This window comes from Octodon degus, unplaced genomic scaffold (assembly GCF_000260255.1).
Source record: "Octodon degus isolate 3935 unplaced genomic scaffold, OctDeg1.0 scaffold00042, whole genome shotgun sequence".
In the NCBI taxonomy this organism is placed as follows: domain Eukaryota; kingdom Metazoa; phylum Chordata; class Mammalia; order Rodentia; family Octodontidae; genus Octodon; species Octodon degus.
The window spans coordinates 7,648,814-7,671,942 of NW_004524618.1; the positions used below are offsets into that span (position 1 = coordinate 7,648,814).

At 41.2% G+C, this 23,129-nt stretch overlaps 1 non-coding gene across 1 annotated transcript; it reads left to right on the top strand.

Moving 5' to 3' along the window:
- The first annotated feature begins 1,179 nt into the window (after nucleotides 1–1,179).
- LOC111816863 lies at nucleotides 1,180–1,344 on the top strand. The gene has a single exon (XR_002821185.1). It is a non-coding gene; the product is annotated as a U1 spliceosomal RNA (small nuclear RNA).
- The last annotated feature ends 21,785 nt before the right edge of the window (nucleotides 1,345–23,129 follow it).

Here is a 23,129-nt window from a genome sequence, read left to right on the forward strand (position 1 = left end):
TTTTTTGGCAGAACTGAGGATTGAACTCAGACCCTTTTGCTTGCCAGAGAAGCACTTATTCCATTGAGCCATCTCCCTGGCCCTCCTTTTTTTAGGCAATTTATTTCTTTCAGATCAGTATATATCACATTCTCAGCCTTTATGGTTTATGATGAGCAATTCACTGGTAGTCTTATGAACATTTCCTTATATAAGTAGGATGCCTTTCTCTTGAAATGAAAATGATGTTTATTTAAGTGGATAAAAACATTTAGACACAGTGTATCTATAATTTTTGATTTTGAGATATCTGATGTATAAATTAATTTGTCTAGAGCGCTTTTCTTCTCCTCCCCGCAAGATTTATCACAAGAACATTATTGTCTATCATTTCTTTTGGTGTTTTGAGTAAACTTTGCAGGCCAAATGTTTGGCTTTCCTGGTTATCAAGTTTTACCTTGGGAAAAGGAATAAAACAACTCAGTCCCTGTGATTTATCATAATCACCAGCAGGATCATCTGCCCACTAAATGCGGGTACTCTCATAATTATAGCTAGGTATTCATTTGTTAGGTTACTTCTCAACTTTGTTACTACACACATGAAGAACATTAACACAATTTCTATTCTGCATAAACAGAAACTTCTGGTATAAGGAATGTTTGGACAACCTCCTGTTGAAAACATCCCTGCAATCTCTCCTAACCAAAAACCACATGATAATCTCAATAGATGAAAAAAAAAAGGCTTTTAACAAAGTCCAACACTCATTCATGATCAAATCCCTATAGAAAATTAGTATAGACAGCCTATACCTCAACTGATAAAAGCCATCTGTGATAATCCAACAGCCAATGTAATTCTAAATGGAGAAAAACTAAAAGTTTTTATTCTCAAGTCAGGAACAAGACATGGATGTCCACTATCACCACTCGTATTCAAAATAGTTCTGGAATCATGAACTAGAGCAATTAGACAAAGAGAGAAGTAAAAGGAATAAGAAAAGATAAAGAAGTTAAACTGTCTTTATTTGCAGATAACATGTTACTCTACTTGGAAGACGCAAAAAACTCCACCAAGAATCTTCCAGAATTAATGAGCAAACCCAGTAGCATAACAGGACACAAAATCAAAACCCAAAAATCAATACCATTCTACACAAATAACAAACTCACTGAGAAAAATTAGAGAAACAATACCACACTTACCTGGAAGGGGAGATACCATGACCATGAAGGTGCTTTTTTCCAGGGTGAGTCTCACCCATTGTGCTCTGGATGTGCTGACCCCCGCGATTTCCTCAAATGTGGGGAACTCAACTGAATAATTTGTGGTAGTGGGGAACTGTGTTCATGCTTTCCCCAAAAAAGAAAAAAGAAATAAACTGATAACAAATGCTGAGGCTGTGGGGGAAAAGGAACCCTTCTCCACTGTTGGTAGGAATGTAGACTGGTGCAACCAGTATGGAAATCAGTGTGGAAACTCCTCAAAATACTAGGAATAGAAGTCCCATTCAAGCCAGCTATTTATTCCCCTTTGAGGTATTTTCCAAAATGAACTGAAAACTTCATACTGTGGTGATACATGTACACCCATGTTTATAGTGGAACAATTTATTATAGCCAAATCTTTGAAACAATCAAAATATCCATCACTTGAGAAATGGATGAATAAGTTGTGGTATTTTTATACAATGGAGAACTACTAAGCTATAATGAAAGACAAACTTGAAGCCCTTATTAGTAAATGGATGCAGCTAGAGGCTATACTCAAAGTGAAATAAATCAGACCCACATGTGTAAATACTGTATTGTCCTTTTAATGTAAGAACCTGAAAGAATAAACAAAACTTGAAAGGTATAATAAATATAGTAAAATGAAAAGAAACTGAAATTAAGGATTAAACAACAAAGATGAGAGAAAGGAAAAAAAATAAGGAGGAAATCATGCAAGTGTATACACAGGATGGCTGGGATGATTTTACTTATAATTTCCAACAGCTTTTTGAAAATAGAAGTTAATGTTTAGAATTTTCACCTTGACTAACTCTATATGCTGATATCTGTGATCTGAGCAACTACACACAGGACAGCAATGTGTACTATAAAACTCATGGTTGAATACTTCTGATCAATTATTATACTCTTTCTAAAATAAATTAAAACATAAAAGACAAGGAAAAAAAAACAAACACTAATAATGAATTGTTTGTCCAACCTTGCATACCTGTTTCTGTTAATCTGAGCAATAGATCTCACTCAAAAGTGGATAATACAACCATTGTTAATTAGCTGTTTGCATTTTGAAATTCTGTAACATATGTGCTGCTCTGTGTTGTCTTATTTCTGTCTTTGCTTCTGCTGTTTGTTTTGCTTTTGTTTTTACTCTTCAAAGCAAAGCAAAATAAAATAAGAAAACATCTCTCTTCTGCAGACGCACCCATCCTAGCACTTCTGAGGCTGGGGATTCATCCCAGTTGAAGGGATCCTTGCGTCTGGGCTTAGCCTTGTGGATTGCCTTTTAGGACTGAGATAGACTTAGGTTTCTGCCCTCATTTCTTTTGATGCAATGCTCAACCCTGTGCTGCTGCATCTAGTTATCCACTCCTTATGGAGGTAGCATACGTTTTTAGTAATCCACACAAGTAGCACAGGCTCAAAATGGAGAAGGCAGCTGCATCTATTAGCAGCTGTGCTTTCAGGGAGCTGCGGAAGATCTCTGTAAAACAGAATCATTTATGTACTGAAGAAATCCCTTCCAGCAGCCTTTCTATAGTTTTATGAAGCTACTTCTTTACAGTTGTATGATTTTTATAATCAACAAAGATGAAAGGGTTTTTATAGTACAGCTTGCTAACTAAAGATACTAGGACCCCTTAAAAATATTACAGGGGCTAGGTAAAGAAGTGTTTCAACCCAAATTTGCTACTTAGAAATATTTTATTTTGTTTGTGTAATGACCCTTCCATACAATTCACCTGAATCATCCACTGGGGAGTGAGTAAAGCCTTGTGGATTCTTATCCTTCTGGCCTGGTGATTGGATATTTTTGCAGAAGAGTAGGGACACTGTTGTGCTTAGAAATGACCCTATATAACGATGTGGTTGTATGAAACTGCAGCTTCCGTGTAGCCACAGTCTGCACTAATAAATAAGGGGGCTCCAGACCAAATCAAGTCAAGATACAGTTGGTGTTCTTTGACTTTCAGCACACCTCAATGCTTTTTGGTCCCCCTTCTCTACCCTCCCTCCACTCTTTCCATCTCTCCATCCTCTTCTCGTTGAACAAAATCTATCTCCTTACTTCTCATAGCATCTTTTATTTTTATCTTCATTGACATTTTGCTTTCTTATATAAGAGGAATCATGTTATATTCAAGCAAGCCATGTGTCTGATTTATTTCACTTAGTACTGTGATCTCAAACTACAACCCTCTCCTGCAAATGATTCAAGTTTTTCCTTTTTTATGGCAGAACTACTCCATTGTGTGTAAGCACGAAATTTTCTTTATCCATTCATCCGATGATGGGCGTCCTGCCTGCTTTCATGATTTACCTAATGTGGACTGTGCTGCTATAAACATGGATGTGCCTGGGTCACTGTAATAGGGTATCATTAACTCTTTCAGGAAGATCCATGGAAGAATAGCTGGCTGGTCAAAAGGAGTTTCTAGTTTTTTTCTAATCAGTGCATGTTTGAAGTACATAAAGGTCACATCCATTGTGGAAGATTTCTACATGTACAGCACACCTTAATTCTTTTTGAGTGCCCTTCTTCTCCCCACCCTCCTGCCTGTTGTGGCTAAGAAACTGATATCAGGCTGAGTGGGAGTGCCCAGCTGACCTAAGTGAGTGTGGTCCAGGCATGGGAGGCCCACTTGAGGAGGACTGTTGTCTGAAAGGCATAAAAGGTGACCAGGGGAAGGATGCAATGCTGATTTCCTTTGGAGAGCTTCCTTGGATGCTGACTTTCCTTCTGGCTGTTTTTCTTCCCAGAATCTCCAGATGTTCTCCAGATGAGCCTCCCTTTTTGTCTTCACAGCAATAGCTGCTCTTCTCTGCAGGGACGTTCTGGTGTTCTCTTCTGTCCTGGTGGTCATCTCTGGTTTTGGACACAGACACTGACTCTAGCACCATCCTTCACCTGCCCATGCAGAATCTTCAGCCTCCAGCACCAGCCTTGGGCCTCCCGTGCAGACCCTCAGTCTTCCATCCCAGACTCCTTGGCCTCCTGATACAGATTCGTTTGGGACATTGCTGTAGGATCCAGGTTCTGAGCTGGATTCTCCAGATCTCTAACTCAGAGAGATTTCTTGAATTCTTCAAGATTTGACTCTGTGGTCAAATGTTGTAGACTACTCTTAAGAATTTCTTTGTCTGTCATTAAATCAGTTCTCTTATAAGCAATAATCAATACACTCTTCTTTCTTTCCTCATTTGTTCTTATTGTTGCTGCTTTTTTTAAAAAAAAAATTGTTTCTGCTTTTGCTTTATTTAGCTTTGTATGCTTTGGAGGAATCTCCATACTGATTTCCACAGTGGTTGCACCAGTGTACAGGCCACCAACAATCCAAAAGGGCTCCTCTTTCTCGCTGGCTTCCCATTCTTTGTTACTATTTGATTTCTTGATAAGGGCCATTATTTCTGGAGACAAAAATCTCAAAGTTGTTTAATTTGCATCAGGATTTGATCCAGATCTTCTAATAACACTGTTGAAATAAAAAGAAAAAAAAATGGATGCAGAGATTTGTCCAGCAGTTAAAGATTGCATAGTCTTGCTGTGAGAATCAAGGAGTACTACCTTCTCTAATATTTACAATTCTCAGAAAGAAGACCCCCGATGATCTGACAAAGGTTCCAAATTAGAGAATGTGGGAGTTCATTAAGTAAATCAAGTGTATTCATTCCACAAATTGCTATTTCCATGGCAATAATAATAAGAAATTTCGAGACAAATAAAACCATACAGTACTTAACATATGTTGCACAATCTCAACAAGCACACATAAACATGTAATCAAATGGGAACACAGTCAACTTCCTAGTATAAGTGTGGATTTAATCACTTACAGTTACCAATGTCTTACTCTTTCAGAAGTTTTTAAGGCATCTTTTTAATCAACTTTTATGTTTTATTCTTCAGAATAACAATTATTTTAAGGATAAATAATTTGACAACATTTCCAAGTAAAATAATTGCACTTTTAAAAAATAGTTTTTTCTAATCATGACTCCAGGATCCATGCACAGTCCTTCTGTCTATGGGCAGCAAATATTACTAACACACCTACCCCGAAGGAAAGTCCTATCTCTGACACCACAGGACTTCTGAAGATACCAGAAACACCTGATACAATGCCCAGTCTCATCACCCAGTCCAGTTCAGAACCCCAAAGGAGGAATTGAGCAGATAACTCAATAACTGACAAGTCTTTTCCTCTTGAGGTAATTAAATTTACTCTTTGTTTCAGAAGTCAAATAGACGACAACAGATACAGTTCAGAAGATTCATATTTCAGCCAAACACAAGGAAGGACTTCCTAAAATCAGAACCATTGAAGAAGTCAGCTGAACACAGGACTGGCACTCAATTGGAAGCTGTAGGCCACCTTAATTGAGCAGAATGGCATACTTACAACAGGTAGAGGCAGTGTTAGATGGTACAAAAATTCCTGGCCCTACTCTGGGATTCTGAGGTCCAGAATGACAAAAATGAGATTTTGTTAGATCAAGAAGTTAAGGTAAGCAGAAATACCCTCATAATACAGATGAAAACTTTAAAGCTTAGAGAGATTATAGCAGTGCTTAGTATCATATTATTAGACACAGGCCAGATCACTACTTTTCGCAATACCAAAGTGAACATCACTACTCCAGTAATATGGCACATGTACAGGTAGGGTGGAAGTGACTACCAAGGGCTCAGGCAGACAGATGCTAGTATGGAGACAGCAATAATGGCAACGTCCACTTCAACCTTTGGCATTTATGACTACACTTTCCAAAGAGCATCTTATATTGCCTCTGATACAAGTCGTCAAGAGAACTGTTGCGGCATCAGCTGTGTATGAGTGCACACAGCATTCTAGCCTTGAGGATCGGTGGTTTCACTAGAGAAAAGGATAACAAAATTAAAATTCACTCCAGTTGCCATTTATCTAGAAGGCATTTTGAAGCAGGCTTTCTGCGAGTACTTCTTTACTTAGGCTGGCTAATGCCATTCTCTTGAAGACTTTGGGTGGCGCCTCTGGTATGAGGTAAGGAGGCATACACAGGGTTGCTGTGACTCACCCAAAGTAGAACTTTTGGAGAACCGACAGTGACTGGAGCCCAGGCTCCACAGCCCATCAGCATTATCCTTATAACCCAGACAAGGAAATCATTGCCCAGAAAAGGTTAAATGAAACTAACACATCTAAAGGAGGTGAATCTTCTGGATCATGTTCAAGACCTTCGGCTGCCAATAAGGAGAATACTGGACCAGCGCTCACGAGGGCCGCTTGTGCTCATACAACTTCCTGAACAACCTTCATGGAGATCAAGCCAAACATGCATTCGTCACCGAGGGTGAGCCAAGATGTTCTGTGCCAGGGGCCTTTGTTGGATGAAGGCATCAAGGGTACATAGTCAGTTCGCAACACGCAGTGGAGGTGAAGCACTGAGCTAGTCCAGCCCTCTTTGCTCCATGTTACAGTTTGGCTCCCCCAATCAACAGAGCGCTCCTGAAACATAACGGCTAACACCATTTAAACTTGACTCACCATCACTTTGACCTTAATAGAATGCCATTAAGGTCTTCTCTAAATGTCTTAGCCTTTAACAAGTAATTAAGTGGTGCTCATAAACCAGAGAAGACTGACTCCCTATCAGGGGGCTGTTTTATTCTCACTCATATAATTTTACTGATGTCTGCAATCACTTTCCACAAAAGTAGTATCTGCGATAAGGAAGCAGTTGGCTTCTCTGAAGTTGTTTAGCCTCCATGTTACTGTCTTCATAGTTGGATAGAACCAACATCACAACCCACGTCTGATTGGAGGAAGCAAACCTGTCTACAAAGAAAAGTAGTAGATTGCCTTTAATCCAGAGGAGTCTTTGGTGAGAGAACCGGAAAGAGACTAGGGTTACACATGCAGCCATTGGTAGGTAGGAACTGTCCATCAGTGGTGAGGAGTGGGCAGTTTCACAGATACTTTCAGTGAAGGTCTGAAAGAAGAATGTGGAAAACTGTATCTTTAAAGCAGTAGAAGGGCTGGGGAGATGGCTCAGCAGTCTAAGCACTTGTTTGGCAAGTGCAAGGACCCAGGTTTAATCCCAGGTACTGAATGCCTTCTCAGTCACTGAACTGAGTGAGGTGGAGCACACTCAGGAGGATCACTATGTGCCTCAACTATATAGGGAGACATTGTACAAAATACATAAATAAATTAATAAATTAATGAATAAGATTAAAAAAATAGTTAAAACAAAGCAATGGATGAAGGAGAGCTGTCTTCAGAAGAATTAGACTTGAACTTAAGCCAAATCCTTTTCTTTCTTTCTTTCTTTCTTTCTTTCTTTCTTTCTTTCTTTCTTTCTTCTTTCTTTTCTTATTTAGTACAGCGTCTACAGCATCTCACTATGTAGATTGGACTCATCCTGATTCTCCTGTTTTCAGCCTCTCAAGTGCTGGGATTACAGGTGCGTGCCACCACGCCCAGTCTCAATCACCACCTCAGCCCACCCCAGGGGCAGGGCTGACACAGCATGCCTGGGATCAAACCTAGCCTCTGCACTCTGACTAAGCAGGCACTTCAGTTCACTGAGCTATCTGGCCGGCCCTGGAACCCAATCCTTCAAGCTAGAAAGGAAACACTTCACTGGGTAGGTTCTGTGAGGGTGCATAGCTGCCAACTCTTGGGAAACCTCACTGCACACCATGAAATAGAAAGTCATAGTGCCTGAGCCTGTGCTATTTCCCATCAGCGAAAGTCCCTGCCAATACCTCAATAGCTCCCATAGTTTTAGTAACATATTGTTTCTAATAACATCACCCCACTGATTCATGCAAAAACTGTGCCTTCAGGAGACTCTCTTGAGCTGTTTTCTTAATTAGGCTTTCCCATGAGCTGCATTTATACTGTCCAGGAGACAAGGAGTAGTAAAAGTGTTTCCTGCAAGCATTGGTCAAATCACTGATAGATATACATTCTATATGCTTTTTATGTACCACCTTTTATAGCCTCTGACAGTATCCCACAGCATGTCCCAGGTAAATATGTAGTCCTCTCCTGGTATGCTTTATTATTTTTTTCTGTATTTTAGGGAAGAGTCCACAGGGTGTTCAAGTTCTCACTACTTGATCGGACTTGTGATCCACTTGTTTACAGCCTCCCAAGAGCTGGGATTACAGATGCGTGCCACCATGCCCAGTCTCAATGACCATCTCAGCGCACCCTGGTAGCAGGACCAGCACCACAGGTCTGGGAATTGAACCCCTGCCCCTTCCCCTCCTTGCAGGCACCTTACTCTGCTGAGCTATTTCACCAGCCCTCTAATATGCTTTAATAAAGTATAACAAGATATAAGAGAGGAAAACCTACAGTGGAGGGACATACTTCATCTCTTATTTGTTTTAATTTTTTTAAAGTTTGGGGAGAGTGCCTGGTGGCATATGCATTGGCCTAGCAAGCACACGGTCCTGAGTTCAATCCCAAATACCAAATTAATTAAGTAATTTGTAAAGAAATCCTCTTATTTCAAAAGATTCTTAGGGTCTCTGTTTGGTACATGAGATTAATTGATAGTTTATCAAGGAAAGACACAATATTTTGAGTGACATCCTCATTTTATTTTTAGCATTGCTATGGCTTCTCTCAGGGATATCCTCCTCCCAAACCTCAGTATTCAATGATTTCCTGGATCACAGGGGTGTTTTCCTTGGTGGGTTGGTGGGTTCATCAGGTAATGAACGTATAGCTCAGTGTGTTGTTAAGAAATAGGGCCCAGTCAGAAAAGACGAGTCAGGCGGTGAGAAATGACAGAGCCTCTCCCATCCCCACCACCCCCCCCCTTGCATTATTCCTCTGCTTTGTTTCCTGGGACCCCTCATGAAAGCCACTTTCCTCCGACATGTACCTGCGGTGCAGCAACTCACCAGGGTTGTAGCCAAGGTCAGCACAGCTTCCCCTCCTTTCCGTAGTGGCGGTCTGGTATCCTGTGCAGTGATGGGTAAGCATCCAAAGCCAATATGAAGAAGAAAACTTGTCAGGCAGAAAATATCTATGTCTTTCAATCTTTCAGAGGAACCGAACAATATTAGGATATGGCAGAAGAAGGGTGTGGCAAGTGGTCAAAATGATTCCATCAATGGCAGACTTGGAAGACAGTAGTCTCAGCTACAGCTGCAGTTATTTAACAAGTCCCTTGAATAGTCTCCTTTCTGATTTATAGCAGCTTTGGTTCACATGGTCTTCCTCTCTGTGAATGAGACCTGCCCCACTGAGGATGCATCCCGGAGATGGCCAGTGAGAAAGGGACCCAGCAGGGTGCCTCTTCTCCGTGCCTTTATGAGCACACGGGTCAAAGAGGGCAACCACACTCATGACGTGGCTCCAGATGCTACTCGTCGTGTATCTGACTATCACCTCTTCCCTCAGGGAGAACTAATGGCAGCAACCCTTACTTTTGTTCAAGACAACTCGAAGAGGATTAGGTGTGTTTTGTAGCTGACACTCAGGACTCACATTATACAGAACCCCTTGGAATTTCTTTTCATCTGCTAAGACTTATTCAACTGCAGGAAACCTCATATATCAAGAGTTCTGTGTGGTCACCAGTGATTTAAATTTCTGCAGTGTGGTCATAGGCTAGATGTTACAATGAGACACGTATGCCTCTCACCACCACCAGTTTCCTACATTGAAATCCTGGCTCCCAATTTGATGATACCAAGAAATGGAGCCTTTGGGAGGGGACTGTAATTAGGGTCTGAGGGTGGGGCCCCTTGTGGGTGGGAATACTGCCCTGATCACAGAGACCTGAAGAGCTTACCCTTAGTCTATCATGTGAGGACACAAAAACAAGACTGGAGTCTATGAACAGAACTAAGACAGGTGATCTAAAGCTGGCTCTTGCCAGACACTAAATCTGTTGGCACTTTGTTCTTAGAATTCCATCCTCCAGAACTGGAGAGATAAATTTCTGTTAGCTACAAGCCAGCCAGTATTGTGTGCACTTTAGCAGCCCTCAGGATGTAAGAAACCACAAGAGACTGCATGCTCATGAGCAGGTGTCCCCTCAAGTCAGGAGCACACAGTCACACAGAGTCCCCGGTGGTGCCGCAGCTCCGTCTCCTTGGCAGAGGATCGGAAGCAAGAGAATGGCATAGCAGGGCAGTGTTCCTCCTTTTCACTGACAGCTCCTGTCACAGTACATACTGCTACCATCCACAAAAGGGCCATAAGGAGAAACTGGAATCAGGTGCCTCATCCTCTTTGATTCTTCCTTTTCTACTTCCTAAGTTCCCCCAAGAAACCTGGCCATAAATTTGAAAGTCTGTCGTATCTTTCCACTTTCCTCTGAATTCACCCATCTTTACTAGGCTGCAGTTCAGTGTCCTTCCCTTCCCAGGTGAGCTCTCCTGATGCTGCCCTTGCTGTCAACTTGAAGTTTCTAGGTCTGCTTTGTCCAAAAGCATTTTCTCATTTCTGAGGCTATCAAGGACACAAATACCACACTTCTGTACATAGAAAAACCCACCCCAAAATTTTGCAGTATTTAATGGTATCCAAATATTGCAAACAAGTTCAAAATAGCACAGGACAACATACAAATCAAGGTTAAACAAGGTCTCCTCCTGACCTAAGTCATGGGAGAACAATCTTTCTCCCTAAAGGGCCAATCAGGAACCAGTGTATGCTTTATAGGACACAGAGTCAGTATCGTAACTATTCACCGCCTGTATTCAGTGCAGAAACAACCACAGACGGTGTGAAGAACAGCCAACGAAGATGCTTGTGTTCCATTGCAAGCTTACGTAGAAGAAACAGGTCGAAAACCAAGTCTGTCCCACAGGACATGTTTTGCCTGCTCTTCTACTAGATCCCTAGCCTTACTTCCCCAAAGAATAACAACAGTTTCTATCATATGTAATCACTGCCTTAGTAACTCATTTAAGGAGCTCCAACTAACAAAAATACAGTTTTAGGACAGGCACCAGAAATGCACAGTGGTTAACCCATCCATGAGCTAATTTGTCTAAAGAGAAATAAATCATTAACTCATTTTATTTTTCCTATAAAACAAGAAGCACTATGCATCTTCGGTATGATAGTACTCATTTATGTTTCTCAAAGATTGGAGTCATAAATAAACAAAGGTATCCAAGCCTTTGGCAACATGACATCCACTCCTTACAATGGATTACAAAAGCCTAGCTTTCATGAAGAGGAAAATAATCAATTACAGTTTGATGTATGATCTGGTCAAAAAAAAAAGTTAGAAATATGAAGTGCTCTAACCATTAGGAGGCTAAATCCCAGCATAATCTTGGTGTGAGAACCCTGGTTTTTTATTGGTTTGTTGTGAGTGTCCTAGAAATCTAACCACTTGGATAAATACAGTTTCAAAAATAAAATGCTTCATGAACAAAAAACAAAAATCACCCATGAAATAAATACCTTCTTTGTTTGTTTCTTGAGCCACACACACAAGGGTTCGGCTGCCACTTAGGCCGGAAGTCTGCTGCACGTCTCATGAGACTCTACTCTTATGACACAGCACCAAAGGAAAGAAATTCAGAACTCGTTCCAAGTCATAGAAAAGATGATTGGTGTATTAGAAGAGAGACTCATACATGCAAGATCCAGCTATATCCTGGAAGCACTGAGGAGCTGCAAGTGCTCCATGGTTTGTGATTCTCCTGGTTCTTTGGATTTCCATGTCTCTGGCTTATTCTCATGGTGTTGTCTTCTCTCCCTCGCCGCGTCTCTTAAATGTAGGTGTTCTTACATTGATGTATCACATTAATTAACAACTTACCTCTATGTTGAGAAGGTGCAGGGGGGATATATGTTTGATTTCCTATAGATACAGCTGGACGGGTACATGCCAAAGTGGGAATAAGTGGGCAGAAATGAACGGCATGGCCAAGCTCATGTCTGATGTTTGCATCAACTCATAAACATTTTCATTTTCTTGAACAGGACAAGAAGGTCCCAGAATTGTACGTGATTTTACTGCTTCACTTACCTTTAAATTAGTCCCATTTCTGAGCTAAAATTTGATGAAAGTAGCCAAGAATCTGTCATTATAAATTCAGAAGGAAAGCATGGTCATCTTGGTGCCATTGTCATTAAAGTTATGTACTATGACTAAATATTACAATAATTTTGGGTCAAATTCAGTTACCATCAACAACGTGAAATAAGATAAGCTTGTTGTTCTTTTTTCTTAGCTTTCAAATTATGTTTAGAAAAGCAGTTGATTTATAGAGAAGAAGCATTAGAAAATACAACTTAGGTATATAAAACATTCATCAGTAACCAATGTTAACATTTTGCTCTATTTTTTAGATGCTTTACACTTTCATTTATTTTACTTACAAAAATAGAAATGTATTCGCAATGTTTCCTGAGTTCTGTCAGGAAACAAATGAAAATTAGGTTTTTGAAACACATCAGAGAACTAAACGTACAAAAGCTGCTTCCTTTATGGATTTACAATCTTGCTATTTTTAAAGTTTGTTTTTACTTTTTGTTTTGATGTATACATTTCCCAAGCCATTAAATATATTGCAAGTGTATATCAATAATACAGATAGCTCCATGATATTTTATCCAGTTTATATTTGAGTTCATGGACTTTTTTGATTCTGTACACCAAGAAAAGTAAAGAATTCCAAAAGGTCAGCAAAAGTTGAGGAAGCATTTGTTCTGAATAAATAGTTATAAATACTGCAAGAGAGATATAAGAAAGCAAAACAAATTTTAAAAAGATGAGAAGAAGCTGAAGCCTTCAGATGAAATGGATCAGAAAGAGGACATTTACAGAAAATGTAGAAATGTCCCAAAGAAGATCTTATCTATATTTGGGTATTAGTCATGTTGTTTATTATGATGACTGTCATTGACACAATGATACAATGATGGCAAAATGGTACTAATAATACAATAACTAGTATTTATTAAGCAACTGTTATGTGCCAATCACTGTTTTAAGTGTTATATATCTACCAACCTATTTAACTCACATACCCAAATGCAGGAATGCTATTTTTTGCATATGACAAAATGAAGATATAAAGCCAAAGTTATTTTCATGAAATAACAAAGCCAGCAATTATGAAGCAATATTCAAACCTAAGGAATCTGTTTTTGGAGCCTGGGCTGCTAATAAGTGCTGAGTTAAATGACTGCACCCTTTTTATCTTCATGGTACTTGCCTCCTTGATGCAGATAGCCAGGGGAATGGTGCCCTAGAAGTTGGAATTACAAATCAAGGTGCTTGCTTCTAGAGAAAGTTCCCTACCCTGCAAAAGGAACAGGGTCCTTTTTCTGAAAAGCTGGCCTAGCACATTGTCTGTGTGACACATCTCTCTGCTGGCTGCTTCAGACGCTTTCTTCCTGCTGAATTCACACTCCTTTATGAGGCAGTTGAAAGCTGGAGGCTTCAACTCCCTTCACAAAGGAAAACCCCACATGTGTACTGCGTGGATGTGATCTCGGGAGGCCCACAGATGGGAGGACCTGAGAAGGAGCCGTCTGCCTTTCCCCTCTGCAGAGTGGTTGTCAGTCTTTAGTTGTAGAAATCATATTGGGTGTTTTCTCTTCTTTTTTTTCTTTCTTTTTTTTTTTTTTAACTGGGGATTGAACTCAGGCCCTTGCATTTGCCAGGCAAGCACTTATGCTACTGAGTTATCTCCCCGGCCCCATGTTGGGTGTTTTCAAACACAGATATTCCTCCTGAGGCCTCTTCTTCTAACTAAGTGTTAACCCTGGGATCCAAACTTACCTACATTTGGGTAGTTCAAGTGCAGGAACCATATGCTGCACTTGGAGGAGGCTTTAGCAGCCTGTAGAAAAGCCTACAGGTGCATTATCTTTCCATGAATACACCAGGGCTCAAAGGATTTTAAATCCCAGTCTCTGCTCAGCAAAAGAGAGTAAGTTAGGTGTGGAATGAAGACACAAGCTCCAAACCAGAATGGCAAAATCAATTTAATAACATGAAATGAAAACAGAGTTTCATTAGGGCTTCAAGAAGGGTTTCTCAAGCCTTGGTTCAGCTGGTCCATGATGCTGTACTCTTACATGATGTACTGTATTATTCTGCTTAGAAAACATCATCCTTGTCTTCTGGGCATGTCCAAACAATAGCCAGTTGGTGACAGATTCCTCAGAAGCCTCATCTGAAACAGAGTAAGCAGCTGTCCTTGTCCCTGCAGTCTCTCTAGGTGTCAGCGCTCTCTCTGAGAACCCAAACAGACTCTAGGAGCTGCATATCCTTTTTGAATGACAGGCAGAGATGGCATATGTCAGGGACACTGCGTGAGTTACTCATAGGGCAGAATGAAGGCCCAGAGGAACAAATATGTCTGTCCAAACCAGACTGACCTGGGAAGGGAGACACAAAGACCCGTCTGTGCATGCTAAGGGTCTCTGCCACGATCATATTCAATAGATTACAAATCATTTTCCAAGAGACATCAAGCTAAATCCATATGTAACTCAAACCTCTGCTCTGCTGCTTGTTACACAGGTAATGGGATGTGGGTTTTCTAGTTGTTCTCAGGCTCCACTTCAACAGTATTAGGAATGGAGACCATATCTTCTTCCAAGGGATGCTGTGAGGACTCCGTTACATTGTACGCAAAAATTCTGCAGTGTGTTGACAGACAACTGCTCAAAATATATGAGAATTATTTTACTACCACAGCTAACACCTGGTCTCCGTTGTCACGCAAATGTGCCATCTCACTGAACAGTGGTTCTAGTGGTCAATAAGTGTCACCCATCAGCTCCTTGCCACACTGCCAACCCCAACCCCCATCTGGAATAAGAAAACAAAATGAGTCATTAATAACTCTCCTGAAATTGTGCCATCGTTTAAAATGGCATTTGTATCAACAGGCATCTTGTGTATTACTCAACATTCTGGTGCCATCTCCAGTTTATAATCAGCAGGAGATGATTGGGAACTGAATTTGCTCCCTCTGGGTGGGTTACGAGCCATGCAAGTTAGCATGCACACCTGTGTTTGTTTAAGCTTTCCTGGTGGTCTCATGCCCCATAATATGCCTACTCATTAGCACAGTAGGTGTTCATACTCCAGCTTCCCCAACTTTCCTAGATTCCATTGGCCTAAAGTTAGTAGAGAGCTGACAAAAAGATGCTTCTGCCATTCCTCTTCTGATTCCTACTTCAATTATACCAGTTACAATTTGTCTCATCTGGGGAATGCATGAGAGACTCAGCAGATGTGGGATAAGTGGATGGGCAGGCACCTCACCTGGAAGTAGGTCTTATCAGTAACTGTCCCAGTAAGGTTGCCTTCTAAGGCTAGAGTACAACCCACAAATCAATGCAGAGCAAGCAATTTGCTGTAAAGGGCAATGCTCATGAACGGTTCATGGAGACCTGGCTACCGAGCATTCACTTTCATCTTTTCATGCCTACATTTTAAATTAGGCTCCGTTCTTTCATTACAAGTCACGCACAGTAAGATTTCACCTTTTTTTTTCTTGCCAACTGTCTGACTACTGTATCCATTTGATCTGTGCAGAGCCGGGCTCGGGAATGACCGCTGCAAATGGTAGGGTTCAGTTTGACTACACAATGCAGTTGGCCTGTTTCTCCATGGGACACACAGGTGCACCTTGCATGCTTCCTGGGAATACACAATAACAAATCAAGATACATATTGAAACAGGTCAAATAATTTGTATGGATGAATTATAGATATAAAGAGAGATGTCAGTCTAGGTAGCCCATCTGAACATGTAGGGGCAGTTTTTGCTTTCAGGTTTTTTCTGAAATATGCACAGGAAAGTGAAGTCAGGATAAGAGGAGGAACCAACTTCCACAATGAGACTTACTTGTGTAAGGAGGGAGAAGCATGTTTTCACGGGATTATTATCCAGCTTTCCCATTTGTAGCAAAAATACTGGACACTTCAAATGTAAAGGAAAAGAGATTATTCTGGGCTCATAGATTCAGAGGTTTCCACCCACAGCAGTCTCCAAGGCAGAAACATGCAAAGTTGGTGAAAAGCAGTGTGTGTGTGTGTGTGTGTGTGTGTGTGTGTGTGTGTGTGTGTGTGTTGGGTCAGATATAGACGAAGGCCACGCCTCCCTGATGCACCCAGAAACTCTCAGAGTTTCTCTGGTCTGTCAAGTGCGTTAAATTCACAATCAAGATTGTCCCAGGGGCAGCACAAATATTTGTTTTTGCCTCGCTTTTGCACTTCTCCTTAGGTGTGATAAATACCTGCCTTCATTTCTGACAGGTTAAGAAATCTCAGCATTTCTCTTCCCTGCATGTGCGGTCACTTGCTTACATGTGCCGACCCTTGAAATTTCTCTGTACTGTGCACAGCTCACTGTAAGCTCCGCGCTGGCCACAAGTCTGCACAAGCACCCTGGCCTAAAGGCCCCGTCTCACCTTTAGGGCTCTGTCACCGTCCTCAACCAGAGGATGTTCAACTTCTACTAAGATGTCACACTGGGTTCCACCTGAACTCCCGGGACAGGTCAGGTACTCAGAAAGCATCTGCAGACTCCAAAGTTGATGAGAAACCAACATTTCTAAAAGTGTCAGCATTTTTACTGAAATAAAGTAAGATTCCTTAAATGTTTCTGATTATTAATATTGCAAATAAAACACAGTGATTATTTTTACTTTTGATTCTATGATTTTGAATCCTTTTAAGAAAAATATGAATCATTGTTAGAATCAGAGATGCATGATCTTTTCTAGAAGGTACAAATTAATTTCAAAGAGAGGTTCAATTTTTCTTTTCTGCTCATGCATTTTGTAAGCCAAATTTACATGTGCACCAGCACAAAGATAATATAAAACAAGCTATTAAACTTTTTATATACTACTGAATTACCAGTGCCTGCATTAAACACTTTCAAATTATATATATAGTGATATATAATAGTGATATATATATATATATATATATATATATATATATATATCACAAAATACAAGGTTAGCTCACTCTAAAGTCCAGGGTGTGGATCACAGTAGCATGCCTTTTTATCCATAAATTTACTTTGCAAGTGCAAGATGCTCAATAATTTCAGACTGAAAAACATAATGCAGTTGGTGATACGTGGGTGGGCGTTCAGACGCAGTGCTAACCACATGCCATCGGAAAGCAGAAAGCCCACGTTGCCGCAGTTTGAAGGTCAATAGTAAGAAGACTTGAGTCTCGGTGTTCGTCCGTCTGTCCGCCCTCACACTACATATGCTTTTCTCTTCTGCAGGAAGAAAATGTTGTGCTGCATTTGCAGCTGTCCCTAGAAGAAAGACCTGATCAGAAAAGAAAAAAAAAAATTGTTTACTGAAGAAACCTAATTCTGTTAAAAAACATAAAAGCCAGGCAAAAAGGACCATAGGCAAATGATCACTAAACCCTATTTTCACAGCCAGTTTGAAATAAAAATCAGATTTCAATATTAATACTAAAATACCTTAACTGCGCAGTCTAGCTTTTAACGTTTTTGAATGAACTCATGATACGTGAATGACACACGTGCGGATACAAAGGTGCTACCTTGGGGGGGGGGGCACAGTGCAATCAGCGCTGGGGCTGCTACCAAAGGAAACCTGACAGACGTAGGCCAAGCCATCCCTTCCTCATGCAGACATAGAGCTTTCACATCCAGAATTTCCTATTTCCAAAACCCTCTAAAACTCATGCAAGCTGAGTGTTGCAAACAGATCTTAAAAGAGCTCTGATTTCCAGGGTCTGTCTACATTAAGGTCTAAGGAGCAAGCACACATTTTGGAGGCAAATCAATGCGGATTTAAACTGTGCTCTAACTTGAACCCCTCACATGACCTCTGCTGGCTTAACTATCATTTTTGAATGCCAATTTTTTTGCTGTATGCAATAAAATTTATAATCACACCCTTGCAAATCACCATGAACCCAGAGATCCTACTTTTCACACACCTTTTAAGTGGTTTTGATCTTCAGAACCAAACCTGTTGTTTTATTGCTTTTTGTCAATTAGAATTTTCGGTGCGGTTTTAATATTTGACACAGCCCCAAATCCGGTCTTGCACCCCCGCTGCGTTGGTTCTCTGAGTGTGTCTAAGCAAAAGCCCAGCACAAACATTCTCCTTGGAGTGGGAATTGTGTAATTAAGCAGTTTCTCTCCTTTCCACAAGAAATAGACTAATCTCTATGTGTGCTGTCTGCAGGACTGTGTGACAACAGAAAAGGTAATTTACAAACTGGAAAGCTGAGCTTGGTACGCGCGCGCGCACACGCGCACACACGCACACACGCACACACACACGCGCACACGCGCACACACGCACACACACCCGCCCCAAGAGAGTGCAGTCGCTCCCTGTAATTTGACTCTCAGTGCCTGATACCAGGGCTGCACCAGAAAGCGGTGAGCGCGCGTCCTCCGCACACTCGTCCTCTCTGTATCGAGCCCGGCAACTCGGCTGTCTGGAGCCTCCGCAGCAGCGGGTCGCTGGGCCGGCGCCAGGAGCACCGGGGCTGGCGCTGTCGCCCAGCTGCAGGCTGTCCCGCTGCCCGCCTCATCTCCCTGGAGGCCCAGCGCTGGGAGCAGCGGTTCGCAGGACTACGCCAGGTCGTTTTGCTGGACGCCGCTGGGCAGGACGCTCTCAGAAGGTGGGAATCCCATCTGGAAGTCGGAGCACCCCCAGGCCGCGCGGGCCAGCCTGCGCCCTGCTCCTGGCCCGGCCGAGCACAGCCGCGTCCCGCAGCTAGCTGCCAGGCTTTCCTGCGCCTCCTTCCCGCGCTCCTGGGACCCCGCCGTTGGTGCCCCTGCTCCTCCCCGGCCGGGCGGTGCAGCGCAGCCGGGTCCCCCCTCCTCGGCTGCCGGCCCAGGCCCGCGCTCTCGCTGCTTGTGTTGCACGTGGGCACCGGGCCGTGCGCGGCGCAGGCGGGGCGCGCCCCGAGACCCCAAGAACGGCGCCGGCCAGGCAGGCCGCTGTGCTCAGTCCCCGCCCCGCTCGCTCTCTGGACCTTCTGCAGACCGCGCTCGCGGTGCACAGGCCGGCTGGGACCCGAACAGAGCTGCAGGCAAGAAGAGCGCAGGCCGCAGCCCCACCTGCACGACTTAGTGACTGGCTTAGTGACTGAGCCAGACCCTGTCGCACATTTGAAAATAAATAAGTCAGAGTAAATGTCCTGAGGATGTAGCCCAGAGTAAAGGCCTTGGCTTCATCCCGGCAGTATCCTAAAACAGACAGACAAACAAACAGAGAAATTAGCCTCGTGCCACACCCTTTGAAAATTCACTCTGCGTATGTCCACCAAGTCCATTTGTTTCCTCTACTATTAAGGCTGCTGGACTGTGTTGGATTGTTGTGTTGAATTCAAGCACCTACAGTATTTAGATGCCAATAGAATACCCACCTCTGACAGGACTAAACAAGAAAAGGGATACAAAGGAAGGACCATTCCGTATTTGTATATACAAAATAGTTAGGATAGATATATAGCTACTTTCGCTTAATTCAACGAGAAGAAAGATTTGTACTAATAGTGTTTGGACAGGATATCCTGTCTGCTTCTTTTACTGTGGACAACCACTAAGAAGATAACAATGTAAAATGTATTAATTATTGAAACTGTCTTATTAATCAGCTTTGAAACTGTCTCATTGATATTTGTTTCTCAATAAAATAAAAAAAATCACTAAAAATAAAATATATAAATAAAGCACTGAAGTATTTGAACAAAAAAAATAGGATATGAAAATTCACAGCGCTACCCTGGCCCTACTGTAGGCTTCCTTCGAATCAACGCACACTCCCAAAGGACAAATGTGACAAAAGGACACAGAATCGTGGCTTGGAGCCATGCAGGTCTTTCGCACACTACTGTAGGCACACAGCTTAGGGAAAATAAGTGCCACACTCCTAGGAACCAGTAATCTATTGGAAACAGGGTATTTGTCATATAATTGTTGGGCAAATGTTCTGATTCTCCTATAGCAGCCCCCACCCATGTCCCCGCAAGCCACAGATGCCGTGGGCAATGCTGAGGGAGCTTTGCACGTACGTGGCCATCTTCTCTGTACGTAGGAGGTGCTCCCTGCGAATTTGCAATTGACTCTTAGGGAATCACAACTCTTAACTGTGCGACTGAGGAATGTCCTACAAAATAAGGGGCAAGGGCCCATTAAAATTATCAGCCTAATGAAAGACAAAGGTTCTAAGAACAATCCAGATTAAAAGAGATTCAGGAAATAAGAAAACAAATCATGAGATCCTGGGTTAGGTGAAAGGTGGATGAAATGAGAACAGTAGGCACTACGGTCTGAAATTTATTTGACCTTGTTATGTTGCTTTATATTTCCTGGATTTTATAATGTTTTGTGTTTGCACAAGGTGCTTATATTTGAGGAAGCAGAATAGAGGATATGCAAAGCTTATTTTTGTACCTTGTGGCATTCTGATGCTATTGTAAAAAGAAATTGGAAAACAATTTTTGTAAGTTAGAAATAGTGTAAAAGGTTGAATTAAATAATATTTAAAATCCTTTTGAAGACTGGGTGTGGTGGTGTGAGCCTGTAGTCCCAGTAGTTGGGGGGCTGAAAACAGGAAGATCACTACAAGTCTGACCTGTGTAGTGAGACCCTGCAGACCCTGTACACCCTGCACTAAAAACCAAAAAAGATAAATACAATAAAATCCTTCTGAGCCCAAACTTCTTAAATTATAGGACCTACAAACATCTCTTCTGCTGCCGTTCTTTCAAAGTGCAAATAAAAGTTTTAGAGAGAAAAACTGAAAATTGCAAATTTTTAATATGAGTGCTTCCTTTTATTTTAATCTTATATTAGATTTTATTTATGCATTTTAGACACATAATGAAATGTCTTAAGTTTCTCTTACAGCTCTTACAGTAAACTGGTGACACTTTAGTTCGAATATAGGATCACACTGAAAATTTCAAATTTAACTATAAAAAGATAATTAAAACAATGAAACACAAATATTACCATATATATGATTACATAAGGATTTCCTTTCACAGTAGCTTCTTTGAAAAATATCATCCCAGAGATTGCAACGGGAGCCCTTGGAGAGTGGGAGAGGAACTGCAAATCTTTAATAGGCTCTGTTTGCTGCCTTTCCCAAGAAACAGTTTCCTCATGCAGGGTCCTTCACAGGATGCGATTTGGAGGAGAATTCCAAGTTCTTCTCGGTAGCTGAGCTTAACCTCACTGTTTGCCAAGGCCTTCTAGGGAGCAACCTCAGACAAGAGCAAATCCAAGCCCAGTAGGATCTCGGCGTTCATGCCATGGTTGCCCTAATCAATGAAGTGTCCTCAGTGGTAGATTGGCTGCTTCAGTTTTTGATGATCCAGAAATGCCCTCAAATAGCAATTTTTAAGATTTACATCTACAATGACCCCCAAAGCTTCACCTGCTTGGAAGATGATTGCATCATGGGGTGACATAGCATACTGTCAAGAAGTGAGGTCCAGTTGGCGTAAGTGGTCCACTGAGGTTGTGACTCGGGGGCAAGAGTTTCGCCCCAGCTCTGTCCTTTAACATCTGCTTCCTGTCCGCCATGCTGTGAAGAGCTTGCTTCTGCCCAGGCCCTCCTACGAGGCCTTCTTGCCTCAGAGCTTACCAAGGTGGGAACAAATATATGAGCCCACATAAAGCCCTCCTCTTTCAGGATGACAGGTATTGTGTCTTAGCCATCAGAAAGCGACTCCTACACCACACTTGTGTCTGGGTGCAAATCTACTGGCAAATCACCAGGATGACTAGTTGTGTCCTGTAGACCTGAGAAAGGAATGCCAGGCCCTTCAAACTGTGATTTGGTTTAAAATCATGAGTTCTATTCATTAAAGCCTAAAATAATCCATTTCTCTTCTTACAAAGGTTTCAGAGATTTTAAGAATACTTTAAGGCATTTTTTCTATGAGATTTATAGAAACTGCTTTCTGGACAGGATAAGAGTATGAAAATATTATTCCATGAGTTGGAATCCAGATTGAAATAGCAATATAAAAATAGGTCATCAGATATTACACTTCAGTTAAAAGATATTTTAAAGAACATATATAGAAAGCATATTCTATAAATGAAAACATAATGTACTGGATTTCATTGATTGTTAATTGTTTTAAATAGTCACAATAAATATATGAAAAACAAGAAAATGATAAGAGAGAATGTTTGCAAGCCATATAGCTGAATAAAAGTTTGTACTTGGGATATAGAAAAACACTTGCAATTCATTATTGTTAAGAGAGTCAAATAAAAAATAAACATGGGATTTAAATTTGTGTGCATGTAAATATAAGCAGACACACAAGTGATGAACACTACAGCATTAACTGTGTAAGGAAAAGGCTATTCAATATGCAATGAGAAACTATTATGCATTCACAGAAATGCTTCAGTTTTCAAGCAAGTGTTTCCAACTTTTGCTGACAATGTAGAGAAATTGGAATCACTGAAATATATTCCTTCTAGAAATGTAAAACTGTAAGTGCATTTTGGAAAAAAATAGGCTTTTTCTTTAAAAGCTAAGCATAAGTTTATCATAAAATATAGCACTTTTTCTAGAAATCTACTTATTCATAACAATGGAAGTCATCCAGAATGTTTAATGGTGGATAGATAAAAACTATGCGTATTAATATAACTTGTATGTATTCAATAAAATTAATGAAATAGTGATTAAAAATAAAATCTCTTCCACATGACAAAGTGATTTTATGAAAAAGTCAAGAGTGGACATTAAACAATGTTGAAAGTTTTAATGCAGCATGAGTGAACGTAAAAATAGTACACTCAGTGAAAGATGTCAGGTGAAAAGGACTATATGTGACTTGTTAACATTCATAAGAATTGTTTAGAAAGGAAAATTATGGCAGAAAATTGGCCATGGCTTGCCTGGACCTGGAGGTCAGAGTGGGCATCAAGAAGAA